General features: G+C 36.5%; 1 pseudogene; it reads right to left on the bottom strand.

Moving 5' to 3' along the window:
• Positions 1-7,215: 7,215 nt before the first annotated feature.
• LOC129041888 (U1 spliceosomal RNA) lies at positions 7,216-7,369 on the bottom strand (annotated as a pseudogene).
• Between the last annotated feature and the right edge of the window lie 1,963 nt (positions 7,370-9,332).

The following is a 9,332-nucleotide window of genomic DNA, read 5'->3' on the forward strand; positions in this document are numbered from 1 at the left end:
CTCCTTGGCATTTACCTAAATGAATTGAAATGTGTCTGCACAAAATCCTGCACATTAATAGTTACAGCAGTGTTATTCGTAATGGTTTAAACTTGGAAGCAACCAAAATTCCTACGGTAAGTGAATGGATAAACTGTGGTATATTTAGACAATGGAATATTATTCAGCACTAAAAGGAAACAAGCTATCAAGCCATGAGTAGACGTGGAGGAATCTGAAATGCACATTACTATGTGAAATAAGCCAATCTGAAAAGGCTACCTAAAGTATGATTCCAACCATATCACATTCCAGAAAAGGCAAAAGCATGGAAACAATAAAAAGATCAGTGGTTGCCAGAGATTGTGGGGAGGAAGGAATGAATAGGTGGAGCATGGAAGATTTTGAGAGTGATGAAGAAACGGTTCTGTTTGACATTCTTCGATCTGTATGACACTATAATGGTGAATACATGTCATTACACATTTATCACTAATTCCCTTAGTGACAAATGAACCCTAATGTAAACTATGAACTTTGAGTGACAATGATTTGTGAACTTAGGCCTATCAGTTGTAACAAATGTATTAATACCACTCTGGCGGGATAATGATAGTGGGGAAAGCTGTGCATCCTTTGGGGGTAGGAGGTATATGGGAACTCTCTATACTGTCTGCTCAATTTTGTTGTCAATTTGAAAGCACCCTAAAAAAATTATCATTATAAAAAAATTAATCATAGTTTTACATAAAAGGTAATCATGGTTTTACTTAAGCATAGCTTTTAAAATTAATCATAGTTTTGAATTAGTAAAAATAAAACTGTAAACTTTTGTGACTATTATTATTTTTATTATTTATTAAGGTTGTTTTATATTTATGAGAAGAATAGTATGGTTTCCATTCTTCCATCAAGGTATCTCTATTTGAGTTTAAAATCAGACACCACATCCAGGCAGTTTCTTTTTTTTAATTTAAATTTAAAATTTTTAATTATTATGGATAGATTATTATCTATACAATATTTCTTGGGTATATGTGATATTTTGATACAAGCATATGATGTGTAATGATCAAATCAGGGTGATTTTGGTATCCATCACCTTAAGCATTTATCATTTCTTTGTGGTAGCAACATTCTTTTACTTATTTTGAAATGCAGAGTAAATTATTGTCAATTATACTCACCCTATTGTGCTACCAAATGCTACATCTTACTCTCTCTAACTGTATTTTTGTACCCATTAACCTATCCCTCTTTATCACCCCGCTCCAGGCAGTTTCTTTCATTACTTTTTATTCCTATTTTATAAAAACTTACAGGTTGTTGAGAATGGCATATAAGAATTGTTAGCTCTCTCAAGTAGTTCTGGATATTTGAATCAAACATGGATTTAGAAATGATGCAACTTTGTAATTACTTTCCACATTTTTCAGTTTCTCAAAAGTCAAATATTAGAATTTGGGAGATAATTGCAAAATAATTCTTAATGTACCTCTTAGGTATGTTTTTGGCTCTGAAACTTATATCTTTATGTTTTAGTTGTAGCATGTGAATATGTTTTAAAATATATGCCTAAATATGTTGTTTATCCCCCCCCACCTTTTTTTTTTTGACAGAGTCTCGCTGTCACCCAGACTGGAGTGCAATGGTATGATCTCGGCTCACTGAAGTCTCAACTGACTGCCCAGGCTGAGGTGATCTTCCTACCTCAGCCTCCAAAGTAGCTGAGATCACAGGTGCATGCCAGCATGCCTGGCTAATTTTTGTATTATTTGTAGAGATGAGGTCTCACAATGTTGCCCAGTCTGTTCTTGAACTCCTGGACTCAAGCAATCCTCTTGCCTCAGCCTCCCAAAGTACTGGAATTATAGACATGAGCCACCACGCGTGGCCCTGTTTATCCCCTTTACATAGGGAAAAAAATCCCCAAGTGTTAGAAAAGAATAAACTCTTGCTGAAACCACAGAACTGTAGTTTGGTTTTCCCTGAGAAACTGAAATCTTAAATGTTAAAATTAAGGTGTTTCAGGCCTGTAGTTAAAATATTGAATGCATTGCAAAGATTTACCACTTCAACAAGATTTTAAAACCACACAAATGTGCTTTATTGGCTATGCCATGTCATAAAGAGATGTTATTATCTTATCTCTCATTTCCATTCAAGAGGTGTTGTTTTTAAATGTAAAAAGCATGACCTGGAACTTACTGCCCATTTCTTTGCACAGCACACTGAGGAGATGCTAAACTTTGACCTCATTCGCAATTTTTCATAATCTACTTCTTCAGTTCTGAATTAAGATCTGGAGACATATTTTTACCTTCCTGCTATTTGTTACAGAGAAAGCAGCCTAGGGATGGACACTTGGACAAAACTCCTATTTATTTATTTATTTATTTATTTATTTTTGAGACGGAGCCTTGCTCTGTCACCAGGCTGTGCAGTGGCGGGATCTCAGCTCACTACAACCTCTGCCTCCTGGGTTCAAGTGATTCTCCTGCCTCAGCCTCCCGAGTAGCTGGGATGACAGGTGTGCACCAACACACGCAGCTAATTTTTGTATTTTGGTAGAGATGGGGTTTCACCATGTTGGCCAGGATGGTCTCTATCTCTTGACCTCATGGTCCACCCACCTCAGCCTCCCAAAGTGCTAGGATTACAGGTGTAAGCCATTGCACCTGGCCTCCCATTTATTAATGTATTAATAACAACATCTTCTGGCTGCACATGTTGCAGGTGCCATATCAATACTGATCCCATCAACCCTTTCCAGCCCAGAAATAAATTGTTAACTAAACAACAAAAACTCTTCTCCAATAGCATGGTGAGCCAGGAGATCTTTAGACAATTCTACTTTGCAATGACCCCTTGCTTTCCTTTATTGCAAAAAGATGAACTTGACAAACACACCAGGAGATGGTAGCACCATAAGGCTTGAGTCATTTCTGTACTAAGATAGAATTTACGTAAATTACAACAAGAGGATGGAACAAATGTATATGTTATTCAGGCTTTATATCTTTTTCTATATCACAAGAAATTTTGCATATTAACTGCTTTGTAATATTTCTTTTCAATAACTTACAGAGGCTGGGTGCTGTGGCATGCACCTATAGCCCCAGGTACTCAGGAGGCTGAGGAGGGAGGATTACTTGAGCTCAGGAGATTAAGGCTGCAGTGTGCTATAATCACACCTGTGAATAGCCATTGCACTCCAGCCTGGGCAACATAGCAAGACTGTGTCTCTTAAAAAACAAACAAACAAACAAAGAAACAAACAAACAAACAAAAAAACCAGAAAAAAAGAACTTAGGAGTCCTGTCTCTCAGTGCCCCAAATGAGAAAGAAAACATTGTGATTGGCTGTCAAGCATTACAGGTATAACAGAGGGAGGCAGGTCACCAAACCCAGGGGAAAATACCTAACTGAGACGATGAGGCTTGGCTTAGAAAATTTTTTTTCTGCTTTCTCCTACTAAAACAGGACAACTCTACTGGTGGGAACACTAGCAATTCAAACAAAGAGACTGTGATATGTTAAGAAATATATTTGGTTTTGTCCCTGGATCCAGGCACTAAAACCCTTGAAATTTCCTTAGTGGTAGGAGTTTTTCATTATTCATAATAAACCCGCTTTGATCTCACCTGAGTTCATGCTAATGAAGTGACTTAGGATGAAGTCCCTCAATAGTCTCAGGACAGGTCTAGTTACTAGAAACCAAGTGATTAGAGGCTTGGAACTTTCAGCTTCCACCCTCCCCCCAACCCTGCGAAGTTGGGGATGGGGGCTAGAGATTAAGCCCCGTAAAAACTCCTGAACAATGAGATTTCTGGATTGGTGAATGCATCCACCTGCTGGAAGTTAGCACACCCTAACTCCACAGGAACAGAAGCTTCTGCACTAGGGACCCTTCCTGACATGGCCTTATGTACCTCTTCATCTGGCTGTTCATTTGTATCCTTTATAATAAACCAGTAAACATAAATAAGTAACATGGCTTCTTGAGTTCTGCATGTGTGAGCCATTCTAACAAATTACTGAACCCGAGGAGGGGGTCCTGGGAGCCTCAGTTTATACATTGTGTAAGTCAGAAGTATGCTGTGAGAAACCTGATACTTGGAACTGGCCTCTGAAATGAGGGCAATCTTGTGGTCTGAGCCCTAAAACCAATGGAATCTCACATCCTGAGTAGTTAGTGTCAGAATTGAACTGGATTGTTGGACACCCAGTTGGTATCTGAACAGAATCAGATAGTTTCTTGGTGTGCAAAATGCCCACACATTTGGTGTCAGAAGGGTTGTGTGAGTATAGAAACAGAGTTTTCTACTGGGGACACCATAGCAGGCAGCTGAGAAACCAGGGTGGATAATAGCTGATTAATAACTTAAAATCGGTCAGCATGGTGACTTGCATCTGTAATCCCAGCACTTTAGGAGGCCAAGGCAGGAGGGCAGGAGGATCACTTGAGCTCAAGAGTTTGAGAACAGCCTGAGCAACATAGTGAGACCCTGTCTCTACTGAAAAAAAAAAAAAAAAAAAAAAAAAAAAAAATTAGCCAGTCCTGGTGGTGTGCACTTGTAGTTACCACTACTTGAGAGGCTGAGGTGGAAGGACAGCTTAAGCACAGGAGTTTAAGGCTGCAGTAAGCTGTGATTATGCCACTGCACTCCAGTCTGGGTGACAGAGTGAGATCATGTCTCCAAAACAAAACAAAACAAAACAAAAACAAAAGCAAAAGCAAAAACAAATTAACCTTACAATTATTGAAATAGAAACTAAAGAGTACTTTGAAAAACCCTTTGGCCAATGTCTGTCTCTTAAAGTTCTGAACCTTTCACTTAGCTATTGATTAATTACAGCTGTCAAAGAGAAGAGCATCTGGATTAACTTTGGTTCAAAAATTCCCCTAAATCGAACACTAAGACTTTTAATGATAAACAAAAAACACTGTCAAACACTTCATATATGTATTAGACAATTGCCAAGAAATTATTCATACTCTATACAGTTGTAAAGCAAAATATCTGCTGATATGCAAGCTAACACATACCAGTAGTCCTATACCATTTGCTTGCAGTTGGCATCTGTTATGATTGGTTGCTCTCTATGCCTTATCAGTTGTTAAATATTTTGAATATCCCACCTGGTCATTTCCCCAAAGACAGTGATTGCTCTTTAACTTTGCAGGCTATTTATATCGGGCAACATTCACTAGAGTCATTTGCTAAAAGATTTTTGCCAAAACTTAATCTGTTTTGTTGCTAAGCAAAATACATAGTATTCACTTTTGTGGCTGGTTTTATCAGCTTGTTAGCAACAGTGTGACTTTTGCCTGTTTTGGCTGTGAAGTGTACAATGTTGAAGGATGCCTCTATAGTTTTGGTTTAAGTGATATAATTAATCAGCTTTATACTAGAAAATAGTATATTTGCTTGTTCTAGAAAAATTAAATTGGTTTACTTGATTGAAACTGGGCTTTCTTTGAAAATGGAGCAAAGGCATATATACTTCATGTTATCATTTGACAAAACTTCACTATTTGACAAGGATGGCGTAAATGGACCCCACCATATAATGCAATATTCAGATATTCATAATGGCAGTTCCCATTTGCATTTTTCTTTCTCAGATCCTTGTGTAAAACCACCCCACTCTACATTTCACTGGAGGGCTATACTATTTATCTTTTTAAAATTAAATTATTTGGCATTGTAGTGTTTGTTGCCATCTTTTATGCTTCAGTGGGTCACTGTTGGTCCATTTTTGTGACTTGGGGATACGGTACAATAGTATTAATTAAAATGCAAAATCATAGATGTAAAAAATAACAAAATATTTTCCAAGATAAACTTACCAATGCAGTTTTTACAGAGCATGCAAACCAACACTCATTAAACATGTAATTGGATTTCTGTGAGAATAATGATGAGCTTTTTAAAAAAGTTTTTAATAATGAGTAATCTTATACTCAATTTTGTGAGACGCATGTGAATAGAGTTTTATTCTATTTTTTCCTTTCATACAGACACTCTCTGCAAACCATTCTGGGTCAACTGGAGGTCTCAGGATCACATTTAAAGATGCACTGTTTGGCCAGGCGCAGTGGCTCACATCTGTAATCCCAGCACTTTGGGAGGTTGAGGTGGGTGGATCACTTGAGTCCAGAAGACTAGCCTGGCTAACACAGTGAAACCCTGTCTCTACTAAAAATACAAAAAAAAAAAAAAAAAAAAAAAAAAAAATTAGCTAGGCATGGTGGCACGTGCTACTCCCAGCTACTCGGGAGACTGAGACATGAGAATTGCTTGAACCCAGGAGGCAGATGTTGCAGTGAGCCAACATCCCACCACTGCACTCCAGCCTGGGCGACAGAGTGAGACTGTCTCAAAAAAATAATAATAATAAAATAAAAAATAAAAACTCACTCTTCTAGAGAAAATTTTCTCTCCATAATTTTCTCATCCATAATTTTCAATTCTACCTGTGGGCCACAATTCCCAAATATCTATCTCAATCTTGCCTTTGATGACAGACAATGTATCTTTTTGTATGTCTCCTTTTGAACATTAATATGTCCATTAATCTCAATATGTCAAAGATCTCAACGTGTCCTAAAGATGCTCACCCAATTTATTTTTGGCAACTATTCAGAAAATTTTGAATCATTAGAAATTCTTCCATTTACTTCATGTCTCACTTCCAATTAGCCACCAAACCTATTCAATTGTATCTTCTAAACATATTGAACCTTACCTTTTATTTCAATTCTGCTAATACTGCTTTTCTTCAGAATTGTGTAATTTCCTGCCTGTTTTGCTGCCATTTCTTCCATATTGGTCAAGCTCTCCTGTTCTTCTCTAATTTATATTCCATGATTCCAAGGTGATCCTTTAAAAAAATACAAATTTTAAGTAGTAGCTCAAAAGTTATCCACACTTTTTTCAGGATAAAAATGGAAACCTTTAGTATCACATGTAAGTTTCTTCATAATCTGATCTTGGCTCACTTATCTGTCGCTTCCTCAATAGTACCATACATAACTTTTTACATTTGTGTAAATATATCTTGGTATTCATTGCTGTGTTTTGCACATACTATTCCTGACAGCACCTTCCTGTGTTTCTCCCAAGTCAGCTTTGCCTTGGTTGATCACATTCTACAAGATATAGTTCAAAACTAATACAACATCTGAATAGCCTTCCCTTATTAGCCTACTATTTTTCTTTTTGTCCAAGGAAGAACACAAATACAATGTAGTCACAAATTATGCAGCCAGGCTTCCCACTTTTGGGGAAATTGCAGGGGTCTGCACACCCAGAGTGCAATAAATAAACCTCACACTGGGAAAACCACCTTCATTATCATGTTATCTTCCCTGCCAGACAAGTATGCTCCAACATTTTTGAAGTAAATGCTCTCCTCTACACTCAATAATTCTCTACATAACTCTTTTATAACACTTGAAGTGGTTGTTTTAGTATCTAAACATTTATCAGTCTTATCTTTTTGCACTTCTTGATTTTGTTACTCTAGTTATGTTTTAAGATTATGGAAAGATAAATCAATTGGTTTATATTTATATTTTTATTTAACATATTTTAGCATGTAATCTTTTTTTTTTAAGTAATTAAATAAGAGAACTAAATAAACTTGTAATATTTTTCCCTAAACCTAAGATTCTCACACTGGGGCCTTTGTTAAAATATTTATAAGAATTTTATGTCCTATAATGTAAAGTTTTTAACATTTTTTTTAGAAAAGGTTTTCCTCTGCTGTCCAGGCTGGAGTACAGTGACAAGGTCATGGCTCACTGCAGCCTTGACCTCCTGTGCTCAAGTGATCCTCCCACCTCAGCTTCCCAAGTAGCTGGGAATACAGGTGTGCACCACCTAGCCCGGATCAAGTGATCTGTCCACCTTGGCCTCCCAAAGTGTTGGGATTACAGGTGCGAGCCACCTTACCTGGTGTAAAGTTGTTAAACCGAAATTGTACATGCCAAATTATTCTTTGTTATATTAAATTACTTATCATAAAATGTAACCAGGTTTCGAATCTAAATTTTAAACATGTTGATATATAGTTTTAGGGCAGAAGATAATAAAAAACAAACTGCTGTTTCTTGTGGGTTGAGATTTCCCAAGAAGAGAGGTGGCTTACTTTTTATATGTTAGAAAGGATTATCATACAAACCTATATTATATGCACTACCTTGATATTAAAAAATAAAAGTATTTTGAAAATTATTTTTATGGCTGGGCACGGTGGCTCATGCCTGTAACCCCAGCACTTTGGGAGGCCAAGGCAGGCGGATCACCTGAGATCAGGAGTTTGAGACCAGCCTGACCAACATGGTGAAACCCTGCCACTACTAAAAATACAAAAAAATTAGCCAGGCATAGTGGTGCATGCCTGTAATCCCAGCTACTTGGGAGGCTGAGGCAGGAGAATTGCTTGAACCTGGGAAGTGGAGGTTGTGGTGAGCCAAGATCGCACCATTGCACTCCAGCCTGGGCAACAAGAGCAAAATTCCATCTAAAAAAAAAATTATTTTTATGTTATTGATTACTGAATCAGTATTTTTTATATATATATATATATTTACACACAGAAGAAAGCTTGTGGACTGAGAAGTAGACCATTCATTAGGACGTTTCTATTCCACAAGAAGGATTAAGAGGGGGAAAGATTATAAGAACTTACACCAGTGTAATCTGGAAACAATAAAATTGCACAAGTAGAAAGAAGAACATAGAAATTTAACAATAAATAGTGAACACACTCTGTTTTGTGGAGTCTTGTTTAATAAATGCATATATTTACATTAGTACAGGAAAGTCACAAAGTCATTTATTTCTATTTTGATGAAAGTATTTATGACACCTCAAACAATCCAGTCCAGAGATAAATGTGGATCCAATTGTCACTAGAAGACTGCTGAGGTATGAGCCTTGATTCTCTTTTGAAGTTCTAGCTGTGTCATGCACACAAAGGTTAAAAGAATGCTTTTTTGAAATAGCTTTGGAAAAAAGCCACAGGTTTAGGGAGAATGTTTATTTCTTGATTTAAATATAGATAAATAACATTTAATTGTTATATAAGATATCAAATACTATTTACAACTAGGGTGTCAACATTTATTTAAATATGCAAAATATTTTGATTAGTGTTTGAATGTTATATTTTTAAACTAGAAGTCTTTATATTTAAAATTAGTTTCTTATAGACAGCATATACTTGAGTCTTGCTTTTTTATCCAATCTGACAATCAGTACTTTACTTAGTGTTTAGACCCTTTACATTAAAATAATTTTGGTGTGATTAAATTAAAACCTACCACTTTGGTAACTGCCTTT

This window comes from Pongo pygmaeus, chromosome 6 (assembly GCF_028885625.2).
Source record: "Pongo pygmaeus isolate AG05252 chromosome 6, NHGRI_mPonPyg2-v2.0_pri, whole genome shotgun sequence".
In the NCBI taxonomy this organism is placed as follows: domain Eukaryota; kingdom Metazoa; phylum Chordata; class Mammalia; order Primates; family Hominidae; genus Pongo; species Pongo pygmaeus.